We start from the raw sequence: 17940 nt of genomic DNA on the forward strand, positions 1-17940 counted from the left end.
GAAAACCCGAAAAAAATTAATATTATTATTATTATTATTATTATTATTAAAATATATTTTTTTTGTATTTGTTTAAAATATTCGAAACACGGTTTTATATGAACGTAATAAATAAACAAAACCGAAGCATTTACATAGCCTGTTTCGCAATGCCGTCTCTCCAAGTGCTCGCTTATATAGACTGACTCACACTGTCACACATCAGCCTCGTAAAAAAAGGTATTGAAGGCTATAGAATCTTCTTTGACACACGCACACACACACACACACGACACACAATAGCCTACTCAGTCAAACAAACAAACAGAAAACAGAAATCAGATTTCGAGCAGAGCAACGTAATGAAAATCACAACAAAACAAGTAGCAGTCGCGACCCAGCAAATAGTAAACATCACTCACCAGACGTCAGCAACGCGTTGAACACCGTTAACAAAACCGGCTACATACATCCCAAGAACAAATTAAAACGTTCGCCAACTGGCTATATTCCAACACAACCAATCGAGTTGAACTTGTCCCCTGAGTTCTCTCTGCGTGCTGCAGTAATTACATCCAAATGTTTCTCTGGCGCAAAAGAGAAAGCGAATCTTAAAACGAAGGTTATCATATAACCCTAGTTATATGAAAAAAAAAAAAAAAAAAAAAACGCAATAATAAAATAATAAAAAAAAAAAACGGCGGTGCCCGGGCCCGGCCGAGCCCGAATTATTTATTAAAAAAAAAGCCCTACCCAGCCCGAACCCGCCGGGCCGGGCCGGGCCCCGTCGGGCCTGGGCAAGGTTGCAGTGCACTAATTAGAATGGCAAAACACAGTTTAGAATGTGTTTTTATTTTATTTCAAAAGCGAATATCTTTTTACAAGTGCTAAATTTCAAGCCTGCAACCTTACTAAGACAGTCTAAATAGCCCTACAATGCAGATAATGGCATTAGAATGGCAAAACACTGTTTAGAATGTGTTTTTATTTCAAAAGCGAATATCTTTTTACAAGTGCTAAATTTCAAGCCTGCAACCTTACTAAGACAGTCTAAATAGCCCTACAATGCAGATAATGGCATTAGAATGGCAAAACACTGTTTAGAATGTGTTTTTATTTCAAAAGCGAATATCTTTTTACAAGTGCTAAATTTCAAGCCTGCAACCTTACTAAGACAGTCTAAATAGCCCTACAATGCAGATAATGGCATTAGAATGGCAAAACACTGTTTAGAATGTGTTTTTATTTCAAAAGCGAATATCTTTTTACAAGTGCTAAATTTCAAGCCTGCAACCTTACTAAGACAGTCTAAATAGCCCTACAATGCAGATAATGGCATTAGAATGGCAAAACACTGTTTAGAATGTGTTTTTATTTCAAAAGCGAATATATTTTTACAAGTGCTAAATGTCAAGCCTGCAACCTTACTAAGACAGTCTAAATAGCCCTACAATGCAGATAATGGCATTAGAATGGCAAAACACTGTTTAGAATGTGTTTTTATTTCAAAAGCGAATATCTTTTTACAAGTGCTAAATTTCAAGCCTGCAACCTTACTAAGACAGTCTAAATAGCCCTACAATGCAGATAATGGCATTAGAATGGCAAAACACTGTTTAGAATGTGTTTTTATTTCAAAAGCGAATATCTTTTTACAAGTGCTAAATTTCAAGCCTGCAACCTTACTAAGACAGTCTAAATAGCCCTACAATGCAGATAATGGCATTAGAATGGCAAAACACTGTTTAGAATGTGTTTTTATTTCAAAAGCGAATATCTTTTTACATGTGCTAAATTTCAAGCCTGCAACCTTACTAAGAGTCTAAATAGCCCTACAATGCAGATAATGGCATTAGAATGGCAAAACACTGTTTAGAATGTGTTTTTATTTCAAAAGCGAATATCTTTTTACAAGTGCTAAATTTCAAGCCTGCAACCTTACTAAGAGTCTAAATAGCCCTACAATGCAGATAATGGCATTAGAATGGCAAAACACAGTTTAGAATGTGTTTTTATTTCAAAAGCGAATATCTTTTGACAAGTGCTAAATTTCAAGCCTGCAACCTTACTAAGACAGTCTAAATAGCCCTACAATGCAGATAATGGCATTAGAATGGCAAAACACTGTTTAGAATGTGTTTTTATTTCAAAAGCGAATATCTTTTTACAAGTGCTAAATTTCAAGCCTGCAACCTTACTAAGACAGTCTAAATAGCCCTACAATGCAGATAATGTCATTAGAATGGCAAAACACTGTTTAGAATGTGTTTTTATTTCAAAAGCGAATATCTTTTTACAAGTGCTAAATTTCAAGCCTGCAACCTTACTAAGACAGTCTAAATAGCCCTACAATGCAGATAATGGCATTAGAATGACAAAACACTGTTTAGAATGTGTTTTTATTTCAAAAGCGAATATCTTTTTACAAGTGCTAAATTTCAAGCCTGCAACCTTACTAAGACAGTCTAAATAGCCCTACAATGCAGATAATGTCATTAGAATGGCAAAACACTGTTTAGAATGTGTTTTTATTTCAAAAGCGAATATCTTTTTACAAGTGCTAAATTTCAAGCCTGCAACCTTACTAAGACAGTCTAAATAGCCCTACAATGCAGATAATGGCATTAGAATGACAAAACACTGTTTAGAATGTGTTTTTATTTCAAAAGCGAATATCTTTTTACAAGTGCTAAATTTCAAGCCTGCAACCTTACTAAGACAGTCTAAATAGCCCTACAATGCAGATAATGGCATTAGAATGGCAAAACACTGTTTAGAATGTGTTTTTATTTCAAAAGCGAATATCTTTTTACAAGTGCTAAATTTCAAGCCTGCAACCTTACTAAGACAGTCTAAATAGCCCTCCAATGCAGATAATGGCATTAGAATGGCAAAACACTGTTTAGAATGTGTTTTTATTCAAAAGCGAATATCTTTTTACAGGTATGTATATCAGATTTTTTTTTTTTTGGAGAGTTGAAAATGTCAAGTGGTTTTTGTGTTAACAAAAAAATATAATGATTTTAGCAGCTAAAATCTGGTCTCTAGACCCTTTAGAAAGGCTGGATCCCATCAGGCTGTATACAGTCATTGGTCCCCACGATGTAGCATAAAACCGTATGTGTGTGTGTGTGTGTGTGTGTGTGTGTGTGTGTGTGTGTGTGTGTGTGTGTGTGTGTGTGTGTGTGTGTGTGTGTGTGTGTGTGTGTGTGTGTGTGTGTGTGTGTGTGTGTGTGTGTGTGTGTGTGTGTGTGTGTGTGTGTGTGTGTGTGTGTGTGTGTGTGTGTGTGTGTGTGTGTGTGTGTGTGTGTGTGTGTGTGTGTGTGTGTGTGTGTGTGTGTGTGTGTGTGTGTGAATAAAAAAAAACTTTACAGACAACATTGAGACAAAGCTTCCTGACACATCTCCATCCAAACTCTTGGAAGAACTCATTGAAATCTCATCTGATACCACCTGGGGAGCTAGTTTCAGAGTGTGGTGCTGAGTACCAAGTATCTTATGATGCAGCAGTTAAGGTGTTGATACCATTCAGCACCACATATCTGTGTGAAGCTGGCTTTTCATCCATGACATGCTCTGAAAACAAAATATAGGGCCAAGTTGAGCCTTGAGGATGACATGCGTGTTGCCTTGTCAAAGATCTCCCCACGTAGTGACCGTATTATTAGCCAGCAGCAGCAGACCTCGCATTGAGCTAGAAATTTCCACTGAGTGAACTAGTGCTTATTTTCTGTATTTATTTATATTTTTTGAGAAATGGTAACTTGGTGATCCTTTTCTGTATTTAAAAAAATACATGATTTTCTGTTTTTGAGAAATGGTCAAACTTATCCAAATATGCTATTTTTATGGAGAACAGTGCAGCTGCAACAGATAGCACTTTAGTGATCCTTTTCTGTATTTAAAAAAAAATACATGATTTTCAGTTTGAGAAATGGTCACACTTATCCAAATATGCAATTTTTATGGAAAAGTGTGCAGCTGCAACAGATAGCACTTTAGTGATAATTTTCATTATCACTTTTCTCTCCAGAAAAGAGAGTATATACATTTGACGTAAAAACTGTACATTGGAGGAGGTTGGGTGGGTGGGTGAGGTTGGGTAGGAGGGGTTGGGGGGGGGGGGGGGGGCACTGTACAACTGTACAAGCAAAACTGTACATTGGAATATTGACAACCATACTAGGTAATTTACTGTACATTGGGGGGGGGGGGGACAGTGTACAAACAAGCAAAACTGTACATTGGAATATTGACAAAACCATAATAGGTAATTTACTGTACATTGGAGGGGGTTGGGTTAGGACATTTACAGGGGCCAGTTTCTAATTGCAGTCTCCCGTAGGTGTTCTTTGAGAGTGGTTTTGAAAGTGGGTAGTTATTCACATTCCTTTACAGCTTTGGGTAGGGCGTTCCACATTGATGTGGCATAATTGCGAAACGTGTTTAGTCCCTTGTTTGAGCCGAATCTGGGTTTAACATGATTTGTGGAGAATAGAATAGAATAGATATAATAGATCTTTATTTGTCATTGTTGGTACAACGAAAATTTGTTAGGAACATCACCACTGGCATACAAACATAGATATAGCATGTGCAAAATAATAATGTCAATAATAATAGTAATATAATAATAAAGTATCAATGTCCCAATGTCCTCAATAATAATAACATACCATCATTGTCCCAAGTGCATTTAGTGCTAGTGCAAATAAATAAATATAAATATAAATATTTCATTCGACAGTCCAGTGAGTTAATGGAAGGAGGGGGGGGGGCGTTGACTTGCAATGGATGAAATAGTGTATAGTGCAGCATGCAAGTCCGGTTCACAGTTATTGTTGTAATGTGGAAGTGGGAGTTATGTCACCGGGGGTTGGGGACGAGGGGTGCGGGGGGCAAGTTGATGTTGGTCGTTGAGCAGCCTGACAGCCCGTGGATAGAGGCTGTTGGTCAGTCTGCTGGTTCCGGACTGGATGGATCTATACCTTCGACCAGAGGGCAGCAGTTGAAAAAGATGGTGTGCTGGGTGGTACTGTTTCTTTCAAAATGTTCAGTTGCTATCGCTATCAGCTCTATCTTTAATCTTTCAAAATGTTCAGTTGCTATTGCATGCACTCATCTGTGTTTCACTACACACTTGAGTGCATGCTTACCAACTGTTAGTCTGCAACACTACTATCACTGACATCTAAGAAGGGAGATCCCCCCTTGAATGGCCCTTCTAAGGTTTCTCTAGCTCCCTACTGCCTGTGGAGCATTTTTCCATATTGTTAGGTTTTAGTGAGTTTTTCCTTACCTTCGCGTGGGGTATGTCTGGGAGTGCTTGCATTCTTTCATTTATTTGCATTTATTTTAAATTTGTTGGACCTTATGGTGTTCTTGTTCTGTTCTTGACTTATTGTTATGTTTTCTTCTTGACTTGTTTAAAGAAGACTTGTACGGCCCATGGGGACATTAACGTGTGCTGTCGGGCCTTATAAATAAATGTGATTTGATTTGATTTGAATTTAGAGTAGACGACAGAGTACAGCAACTTGCAATGGGCCTGGTCTACAAGATACACTACGCGACCAAGGTACCCATGTACATGTCAAAATACTTCCCAAAGGTCAGTGAATACCACGATCACAACACCAGAGGGAGCTCCACAAATCATGTTAAACCCAGATTTGGCTCAAAGAAGGGACTAAACACGTTTCGCAATTATGCCACATCAATGTGGAACGCCCTACCCAAAGCTGTAAAGGAATGTGAATCACTACCCACTTTCAAAAACACTCTCAAAGAACACCTACGGGAGACTGCAATTAGAAACTGGCCCCTACAAATGTCCGACTCCTAACCCAGTTGTACAGTAAATGACCAAGTATGGCTTTGTCAGTATTCCAATGTACAGTGTACAGTGTCCCCCCCCCCTATACCCAAACCCCCCCCCCCACCTCCAATCAATGTACAGCCCCCACCCACCCAACCTCCTCCAATGTACAGTTTCTATGTCAAATGTATATACACTCTTTTTCTGGACACTTTTTGTATCACAAACAGTACTATATTTGCAAATCTGATATGTCATAAATGTATAGATGTAGCAGTACTGTCTATCTGTATGTCATGTATGTCATATATGTTATGATGAATTGAAAATGGGGCACCCTGATGTAAACAAGACGAAATACTTTCTCTGGTCTGCATCCCCTTAACAATTGTGTGTATTGAGCTGTACTGTATTGTACCCATTCTGCAATCTGTTAATAAACTTTTCAATCAATAAATCAATCAATCAATCAATCAATCAATCAATCAATCAATCAGTCACTGTACCCATTCTACAATCTGTTAATAAAGTTTGCAATCAATCAATCAATCAATCAATCGGTCACTGTACCCATTCTGCAATCTGTTAATAAAGTTTGCAATCAATCAATCAATCAATCAATCGGTCACTGTACCCATTCTACAATCTGTTAATAAAGTTTTCAATCAATCAATCAGGGCCTGTGGCGGTCACGTGTACCCATTCGGCAATCTGTTAATAAAGTTTTCAATCAATCAATCAATCAATCCCGCAGTGCAACGTGACCCAAATCAGCCAATGCCCGCAGTGCAACACTCCAATTCAGCCATTGGGTGGGACGGTCACGTGACCCAAATCAGCCAATGGAAGCGAGGGGTCTCTAAGCGCGGGGCCTCTAAGCGCGGGGCCTCTAAGCGTGGTGGTTCTGGCGTTCTGCAGCTGCATACTATTGCCTACAGCGACAAAAACGAAACTGAATCTTAACACCTTGTTGACGAAGGAATAATACATGTTCACTCCATAGTGTGCTGCTGTGCTGCACGATGAGCAACGACAGTTATTTAAACACGGTGTTTAATTGTGTAATAACTGCACTTGATGGGGCTTTTGACGAGATGGCTGAAAGAGAAGCAAGTGCAATGAACCTGGTCACTTCCACGAGAAGACAATTCCGCAGGAGACCTGCAGTCCAGAATCAAGGTATGTGCGCCGCGGTTTGATTCAGTTTTAAAATCGGCTAAGAATAATAAAATAGAACTGAGCAGTGCATAAGTGAAACGTAAAAAGTGATGAACTAGTTATATTATGTTAGATCTTATGCAAGATGCCATGCCACGTGGTTTTCCAGCTAACATAAAGTCACGTTGCATGGCCCGTTTTGAACCGCATCGCAGACTATGACCGTTCTAAATATAAAATAGAACGGACATACAACAGGGTATTTTACATACAACAGAGAAGTGCATCAGTGAAAAGTTAAAATTGATGTATATTATCATCAATACGTTATTTTAGCAATAGGTTAAATGTGTTAAAAGATAGTTGAAGGTTTTCTTTTATCTATCGCCCGCCATTACACGATTGAAAGAAAAAGATTTGTAGTCTTTTTGTGGCCATTTCGTAGAGGACATGCACGGCTCGACCAGCGGTGGAATTTTTCCGAACTACATTTCCCTTCCTGTTCTTTTGGGGTTCACTGTTCAGAGTTGAATTATGAATACATCAATAACTTATTATTAACTTATTAATCGCGATAATTAGCCTCGAAAGGTAACGTTTTTGACAAATATTGAAACGCAGTTAGTTTCTCCTCCATATTGTTATCAGGAACAATTAGATCTGAAATTATTTTCAAAACGGTGCACTGTGGGGAAAAGAAAAAAGTCCACTAGACTACAGTAGATATCATTATCTACATTTACATTTACATTTTATCTGTAGATTATGCACGCCTGGTGATACTAAATCCAAATTGAACTCTGGCATTTGGAAGATATATATATAAAAGTGCGAATTAGATATAATAAGGTAATGTATAAGCATCTATTCTATATTCTATAATAATATTTCAAATTGCATTGGTCCGGATGGGAGAATTCAGTACTGTATCTACAGAACCTTTGGTTTTATCATCTTCCCTTAATTTCCTTCGATTTTTTGGTACACATGATCTCATGGTGTTATTCACTGTCAAAGATGCAAAGAAAAATCATAATTCATATTCTCCTTTGTTTCATCACAATTTAAGCAAGCCTAGTAATAGACACAATATTTCTGACACTGTGAATACATTCCCTGAGGTCCATAGATGTACCGAGATACCAAGAATATGCTAATAGCCCAGTCAGTGAAAAGTAAAAAGTGATGAAATAGTTCAATTATGTCTTACAGCATAGCAAGCAAGATGCCACGTGGTCTTCTAGCAGCTGCATGGCCCCGTTTTGAACCCCATGACCTAGCCATGGCACCCCCCCCCCCTCTCACTCACTCATTCACTCATTCACACACACACACACACACACACACACACACACACACACACACACACACACACACACACACACACACACACACACACACACACACACACACACACACACACACACACACACACACACACACACACACACACACACACACACACACACACACACACACACACACACACACACACACACACACACACACACACACACACACACACACACACACACACACACACAATCAATCAATACATTTACATATTACTACCTTTATCTATATATTTATATAATGTAGTATTATTATGTTATAACTAGAAAAATATGAAGTAATGTTCTAAATAATACCTCTTCTGTATTAGAAAATCTAATTTAAAAGTGCACTGCAGTTTCAGATTTGTGGCAATTAGTGTACTAAACTAATTTATTACACAATACACACATAATCCTTAGAATGATTGTATCATAAGCATCTTATCAAACCAAAACATAATTTTGAGGCATCAAAATAGTTTTCAATTATTTTCTTTCTCTCTTAGCTGCATAGCTGCATTCTTCAACCAATTCGGCAAAATATAACTGCGTTTTTACACAGACAAGCAATCTCAAGTTTATTCAGACCTTACATTGTAGTTGCGAATCAATCTCATATACAGCTTTTGTCCGAGATCATAGAACTTCACAATGGAAAACGATGAACAAAGAAATACAATGAAGTATAACAGTTTAGCCTTAGCGCATGGTTTTCTCCGTTGATACACAGTTAATCAGATCATGCAAATACATTGCTTATGAAAATGTGTAAATAAATGTGTATGTATTTATTAATTACTTAATTTCAGCTACAGGAGCATCTTCAGCAGCTACAGGAGCATCTCCAGCTACATGGGCTGTGAAGCTGTTCCTATTACAGCACAGTGACCAAGCCACCCTTCCCTCGGCTAATGTCTGTGCCAACTTGGTACAAATGGGCATTGGTAAGTGTGGTCCAAACCTTTAAATGGCAACGATGGCACCTTTTCTGTGAAATAACGTCTGTCTGTTTGAGGGATACTGGTAAATAGCATGTTCACATCATCTTTATACCAACTTGTTTGTCTTCTAGGGCCTCCAGCCAACCCAGGGCCTGCACAGTTGAACTGGTCAATGAGCCAGTTCAATCAATTCATCTGTGCAAGGTACCCTGCCATAAATTTGCACTTGATAGGATTCCAGATGGCATCGGCAAACCGAAGCCGGAATCTTATCAAGTTCACGGCTTGCACGGTCAGCGAGGTCAAAAGGCACTTGCAGCGAAGCAAGCTCTACTTGGTGCCCAATGCGTCCATCCCCTTACCTATTGCCGGCACCCCTCCCTCCCCTGATCATCCTGCGCCCACGAGCCCCCTCCCATCACCTGAGCATGCAGCGCCCAGGACCACCCCTCTCTCCCAAGAACACGCAGCGCCCAGGAGAACTCCACTCCACTCCACTCACCTGTATAATATCCATTTTTAATCATGAAAAAGGAAATGGTTTGAGCAGGTGTTTTAAAACGTTTGACCAGTAGTGTACATCCTACTATCACTGCTGTAAAAAGTTAGCCATACAAATAAACTTGGTATTAAAATGGCTATTGTGTAGCATGAACATGGCTTCAGTGTGACAAGTAATGAATGTGCTAGGTAATGACAAAGATGTTCAAAAAACAACAGCAAGTCATGGGTTTAAGTCACTGATGATGTTCCCAACTAGCTGCATCTAGGGTCCAGCTGAGCTAGGCTTGCTTGGTATTGTTTTTAGTAGGGATGTCCGATATTATCGGCCGACCGATATTATCGGCCGATATCGGCAGTAAAATGTGATATCGGAAAATATCGGTATCGGTTTAAAAAAAATAAAAAACAATAACAATATTTGTTATATATATATCCAGTGAAATTATTAGTTACCTGAAATTATTCAGTTTTTTGGACGGGGAAACCCTGCATATATCGGTATCGGTTGATATCGGTTGATATCGGTATCGGAAATTAAGAGTTGGACAATATCGGAATATCGGTATCGGTAAAAAAGCCAATATCGAGCATCCCTAGTTTTTAGTCTTTTTCACTAATGTGTAGGGGTGGGACGGTTCACAAAACCCACGGTTCGGTTCGTATCACGGTTTTGTGGTCACGGTTTTTATTAAAAAAAAAATGTAACTCAAAATACAAGAATCAGCATAAGATATATATAGCCTAAAAATAATCCAACTTTTTTTAATGTAATCCACCCACCCCAGTGGACACGTCTCCCAGGGGCATGGGCAACGCATTAAATACTTATTTATGACTCATCTACAGGAGCAAAGCTTGGATCCAGCTGAGTGGATCAATAGTGGGACTCCTACGGTAGTGTTGTAAAAAATATCGAAATATCGATACATATCGATACTGAATATTTAAAACGGGTTCGATACTCATTTCCCGAAATATCGATACTTTCTGCAGTATCGATACCAGCTGGCTTGCTCCCGCAAGTTGTCGACAGACAGACACGCTGCTGCAGAGCACGCTTGCCCCTCCGCCTCCTCCTCCTCCTCAGAGACCAACAGACACAAGCTGCTGCAGCCTCCTCCCCCTCACAGCCGGGCAGCCCTGTCTTCAGTTTGTAAACAAAGCTATTAGCTAACGTTAGCTAGTCGTTCCTCCGTTAGCTTATGCTAGCTAGCTGGCCACCTTTATAATTACTTCATGGAAACGGAGTAACGTCAAGCCGAGCCCACCCACACTACACCAGTACACGCATGAACTCGACACAATGCTACCCCGTTTCCAACGTTAGGTCGAGCCCATCCATACTACACTAGTACACAACTAGAAAGGTGCGCTCAGTAGGTGGCAGTCACACATTTCTTCTCTCTCACTTTTTAAAACAAAGGGTTTTAAAAGTGTATTTATCTTCTCGTATAGTACCAGAGAGAAGCTGAGGAGAATCAACCAGCAACAAAAGCAAAATTTGTTAAAAAAATATACATATTATTATTATTTTCTTTTCTTTTTTTTGGTATCGAAATGGTATCGAAATATCGATACTTTTCAAGGTATCGTATTGAAGTCGAAATTCCAGTATTGTGACAACTACGGTAGCATTAACTTAATCACTTTGTTTTATACTCCAGGTCCACCGCACCTGGCACCTCAAGGTCGAGGGCACCGAGCACTTCCGGGTCTATAGCGCCTGGCACCTCAAGGTCGACGGCACCGAGCACTTCCGGGTCCATGGCGCCTGGCACCTCAAGGTCCCCCCCACATACTGCTGACACTTCCAGCTCCCCTGACATGGTATGTTGGTTCAAAGAGCTCCAGTGACCTCTATATTGGTCAGAAAGATGCACATCTTAGCTTGAATGAAAGATGACATAGTCCCCTTTAAAATGATACCAAACACAATATTGTGAAACATTGACAGATGTCCTCTAGGTGAGTCTAAACAGGATATGCGCCAGCATCTGAAATGCAATTTCCTGAGGGGGTGGGTATACTTCATGACTTGATAATTATGATAAAGCTACCACTCTGGAAGGGCTATCATACAAAAATATCATCTACAGACATAGATCTTTGAAAGAATGATATGTAAGTTTATTCACCCTGAGTGGCACCAATATCTGGTCTGGCCCATGGACAAAAATTATGTGATTTACAGGATTATCCAATGGCCTAAGTGGGATAATGTACATTTCTAATTGAGCCATGAGAAGTTTACCATACCACGTTCTAGTCTATTAATATATTTTTGTGCATGCTGAAAATGCAGTGGACAACGCATTAAATACTTATTTCTGACTCATCTACAGGAGGAAAGCTTGGATCCAGCTGTGTGGATGAATAGTGGGACTCCTTCGGTAGCAGTAACTTAATCACATTAATAGTGAATGCACTTATTTTATGATTAATGCTTCTTTATCTAACATGTCACATTATATTAGAAATGTTTGAAAAATTTGGCTAAGATCAATTGGAAATTAATGCATCATCAATAGAAAACATTACCAATAACGGTACCTCTGTTTTTAAGGTCTTTTACAGAAGGCCTGTGGCCAGTGCCAGCGTCTCTCCTGTGGCCTCACATACCAGTACTCCCAACAGGTATTCCCTCTCACATATACATTCATTACAAATGTAATCTATATGATAATTTTTCTAAGGTTCTGAATGTACCGAATCATATCAGTAATACTGGTTTGTATTAGTACTCGGTGGATCATGCATGTGATCCTGAGTGGACCATAATGAGTTATGTGTAGCCTATGGTGCACCGATATGAAAAATTGCCACCGATACCGATTGTTCAACTAACACAATCGGCCGATACAGAGACCGATATTTGTGGCAACATTTTTAATTTTTTAGATATATATATTTTTCTTAACTACTGTGCACAAGCGCCCTTTTGGCGGTGCGTGACATGAAAAGGCTAATGGCGGTGCTATGGTGTTATTTTACTAATAAATATAACTAATAGTAATATGTTTCTGAGCCTATGCATGTAATTATCATTTTGTTCTTTCGTGTGGTAAAGTATTTTATTTGTTGAAATTTGAGTAAAATGACTGGAGTTAACAACATTTTCGTTAATAACTGCTGCTTATTGATATAGCTGGTTAATTGTTGTGTGCTCGCTAAGGCGAGGATAATCAAGTTCAAGTTCAAGTTCTTTAATAGTTGTCATACAGAAGTACAGAATACTTTCATACAAAATGCTTCTTACTGTTACGCTCCAGAGACTGTGCTAGACAAGATAGTATCAAATAACATAATAACATAATATAGCATGAATTTAGAAGAAGAAAATGAGGTCACAGTGTTCGGTATAGACATATGTACAATGTTCTGAGTTACCATATAATATACAATACACAATACTATGCAGTGTACTAATGTACAGTACTATCTAGTGCAAAGCAGAAATGGGATGAGGTACAATTTTAGGTACAATTTACAGTAAGGTGTACGAGTTGTAGTGCAATCCTTCATCCATAAATATAAATATAAAGTGTGGGGAGTGGGTGCTACAGTGTGTTTGTTTAAAGTGGGTGTGTGCTATAAAGTGTGTGGAGTGGGTGCTACAGTGTGTTTGTTTAAAGTGGGTGTGTGCGTGTGGATGTGTGTGCTATGTGCGTTTGGTGGTTGTTGTTGTGTAGTGTTCATTCATTGTTCGTTTAGCAGCCTGATGGCCTGGGGATAGAAGCTTCTTCTGAGTCTTTCTGTGCTCGCCTTGAGACTCCGGTATCGCTTGCCTGACCGCAGCAGTTCAAAGAGGCAGTTGTTCGGGTGACTGGAGTCTTTAATGATTCTCTTAGCCTTGCCCTTGCAACGCTTGTAGTAAATGTTCTGGAGGGTGGGGAGCCCCCCTCCAATTGTGCGTTCGGCTGAACGTGTCACTCTTTGTAGTCTGCTTCGGTCTTGTGCAGTGCTATTCCCAAACCAGGAGGTGATGTTGCCGGTCAAGATGCTCTCTATTGTACATGAGTAGAAGTTCTTAAGGATCTTCTGGCTGACTTGGAACTTCCTTAGGCGCCTGAGGAAGTAGTGCCTTCTTCACAACACTGTCAATGTGTGTGGTCCATGTCAAGTCCTCGGATATGTAGGCTCCGAGGTACTTGAAGCTGTTGACTCTCTCAACCGGTGCCCCGTCGATGCTGAGGGGGCTGTAGTCCTTGACCCCCGACCTCCTGAAGTCCACAATCATCTCCTTTGTTTTGCTGACGTTCAGGGAGAGGCTGTTTTCCTGGCACCATCCCGCCAGGACCTTGACCTCATCCAGGTAGGCCCTCTCGTCGTTGGCAGAGATCAGGCCCACCACCACTGTGTCGTCAGCAAATTTGACGATTGTATTGCTACTCCGCTGAGCCACACAGTCGTGTGTGTACAGGGAGTAGAGGAGGGGACTCAGAACACAGCCCTGGGGGGCCCCTATGTTGAGGGTGATGGATGAGGAGGTGCAGTTGCCTGCTCTCACCACCTGGGGTCTGCCAGTCAGGAAGTCCAAGACCCACTGGCAGAGGTCATAGCCCAAGCCCAGGTCCCTGAGCTTGGCTATGAGTATGGAGGGGACTATGGTATTGAATGCCGAGCTGTAGTCGATGAATAGCATTCTCACATAGTTCCCCTGCCTCTTGTCCAGGTGTGATGCTGCTGTGTGCAGCACATGGGATATGGCGTCCTCCGTGGACCTGTTGGGGCGGTATGCAAATTGCAGGGGGTCCATGTTGATGGGGAGGGAGGAGCAGATGTAGCCCTTTACTAGCTTCTCAAAGCACTTCATGGCTATGGAGGTGAGAGCTACAGGGCGGTAGTCGTTGAGGCAAGCAGGCTTGGATTTTTTGGGTACAGGGATAATAGTGGACTTCTTCAGGCAGGTGGGGATGACAGCCTGTTCTAAGGACAGGTTAAATATGTCAGTGAATACTGGGGCCAGTTGGTCGGCACAGACTTTTAGGACGCGGCCGGGGATGCCGTCCGGACCTGCTGCCTTCCTGATATTCACTTTTTTAAAGGTCCGCCTCACCTCATGCTCTGTTACCCTGAACACTGCGCCTCCATCAGCAGCCGACCCCCCCCCCCCCCCCCCCATTGCCGAGGCTTGTGAGCTGGTGTTGTTATTACCAGCATCAAACCTCGCATAGAAGGTATTGAGGTCATTTGCTAAGGAGATGTCACTGTTCAGTTTGAGGGAGGCGCCTTTGTAGTCTGTCATCGTTTTGAGCCCCTGCCACATAGCTCTAGAGTCAGCTTGTTCAAATTCTAATGTTTACTTGGTTTCATATTAAAAGAATACGTTTGGGAACCGCTGCTCTAAATGTTGATGAATTGAAAATGGAGGACCCTTATGTAAACAAGCTGAAAGTATTTTGCTGGTCTTCATCCTCCAGTCTTAGTCTTAGCAGTTGTATTGAGCTGTACTGTAGTGTACCCATTCTGCAATCTGTTAATAAAGTTTTCAATCAATCAGACAAATCATGTATAGAAAAGCTTTCCTTTTATTATAACATTCTTTCATATAACAAAACAATATATTATTGTGTTTAAGAAAACGTTTTAGCCCTATGCTTGACTTTTAGGCATGTCAACAAATAAAATAATAAAATGAATAAATAAAATATTAAATAAATAAATAGGCTACACGTCTCTTGTGTTACAAATTGTGCTCACCGATATGAACATAGGCCTTTTTACTTACTTAAAAAAAAGGAAACATCAAGAAATATGTTTATGGATTTACAGGTGCAGTTCAATTAATTTGAATATTGTGGAAAAGTTATTTTATTTCTGTAATTCAATTCAAAAAGCGAAACTCTCGTAGATTAGATTCATTACACACAAAGTGAAATATTTCAACTAGCCTTTATTGGTTTTAATTTGGATGGTTATGTCTTACAGCTCATGAAAGCCCAAAAGTCTGTATCACCAATAAAAGAATTTAAAATAAAATACATGTATTTTTCTTTTGTATATAGAAATGTCGGCCTTCTGAAAAGTATGTTCATGTATGTACACTCAGTACTTGGTTAGGGCTCCTTTTGCACAAATGACTGCATCAATAATACAGTGAAATATACTGACTTTTCCACGATATTCAAATTTATTGAGCTGCACCTGTATTCACCATGCCATGTGTTTTATTTTATAATGCTCATGAGTCATACAATACTCACTGGCTTTCATAACCTTACAGACTAACTTCTTGTCTTGCTCAAGACTTGTTTATGACTTATGAGTTTTAATAAGAGAGAGCACCATCTCTCTCAACCAAAGCAATGCATGGTGACGGCAACAGAACAATCTTTATTGACAGTTGAATCTGCCAATTACGTCACACCGCTAGCACCCACCTCCTGCTGTTCTTACCACCAATCGGCAAGCGTTTATTCGTTTTTTTACTTCCGGGAATTCCGCCATTGATCTGCTTGCGAGAACCACAACAAACCTACCGGCGCTAATAACGCTAGCTCCCCGCCGGCCATGAGTAGATTACCAGCGCTCCGCAGGATGACCAAACGAGGCATAATGATTTTACTGCAACGAATGTTATAATAAAACAAAGCTTTTCTATACATTTGTCTGATAGAAAACTTTATTAACAGATTGCAGAATGGGTACAACTCAGTACGGGCTCTATGAGCAACGGAAGGAACTGAGCTATGAATGAGTAATTCTATATATTCTAATAATTGCTACTTGCTATGTTCGGGTAAATAATATGCTGATGTTATTGAACGTGTAACACTAACTATATAACGTTAATGCCACAAAACGAATGCCTTTGTTAATCATAAGTAGTAACTTTGATGCAGTAGCTTGTGTGTGTGTGGGGGCGGCGTTGTGCAGGTCGCTTGACTGAAAACATTTTTGCCTTTTGACGCGACACAAATTGATGGATATTTATCGGCTACTGCTATCGGCACATTTGAGCTTATCGGCCAGTCAACAAGGCACTTATCGGCCGATACCGATACCCGACCGATACATCGGTGCACCCCTAGTGTAGCCAAATGTGACCAGACTAGAGCACACAAACAATTACCAAAACAACTGAGTAACACCAGGGATGCCCCGATAAGGTTTTTTGCCACCGATCGTCTATGAGCCATATCGGCCGATACACTGCAGATACCGATCGTTTTTGGTTTTGTTATAGCAGCTGGTATAGCAGTATTATACTGTAGGTCTAACACAGGCATCCGGACCGAACCAGATGTACTATAGGGGATACTTGTCCTACACATGTAAGACACATACCAGTGTCTGGTATTATTTGCATGTGTATCTGTTTCATTTCTTCAGTTGATAGCTTTCAACACCTGATTATATTAAGACTATTCCAATTCTAAATCCATCCACTACTGTTTATTAAATAATTTAACTTCTAATTTTAACACAATGCTTTCACATTATCTTCTCTGTAGGGATGATTTCACAGTCATAGATGTGTCGGATGACATCGGAAGCGACAGCTCAGATATCTCAGATATCATTGTCTCGGTATGTCCCATTTACATTGTTTAACTGTGCTGTTTGATATGTTGTTTTGTGTTGGGTAATTTTACATGATCTTTACATTTCTTGCTGCAGCGGCCTCTCGAGCCTCTCGACACGCTTCTCCTGGGGCTTCAGGCCAACCTCACCCAGGACCAGCAACATGAAGTCATCGCCAGGAGACGGCATACTCTGAAAAGTGCCACGAAATCTGTGCAGGCCCGACATTTTGACTGGAGGAAGACTCCTTATGTAATATTTGTGGGAGAAGAAGCGGAAGACCATGGTGGGCCGAGGCGGGAATTTTTGAGGTATTTTTGGTGAAATTAGTTGTTGACAAATTAATTAATTAATCTCTTGCTAACGCCCAATCCAAGTCCGAAGATATAGTCTACCACTTTAACTGGCAACGTATCTGTCGGAAACCATGATATCAAAGTTCACATTTTGTTATTGATTCTTTCAATAGATTAATGATGCTGCAGCTCCAGACCTGTGGGATATTTGAAGGGAGCCCGGGAGAGAGCTTCTTCGCGTATGATCAAATGGCCCTCGAACAGGGGAAATACAGGCTGGCAGGGAAGCTGATGGCCTGGTCCATCCTCCATGGGGGACCAGGCCTCAGTTGCCTCAACCGGACTGTGTATGAGCTGTGTGGGCAACCCCCATCGGTGGCTCTGGA

This window comes from Notolepis coatsorum, assembly GCF_963971535.1.
Source record: "Notolepis coatsorum genome assembly, chromosome: 3".
Lineage (NCBI taxonomy): Eukaryota > Metazoa > Chordata > Actinopteri > Aulopiformes > Paralepididae > Notolepis > Notolepis coatsorum.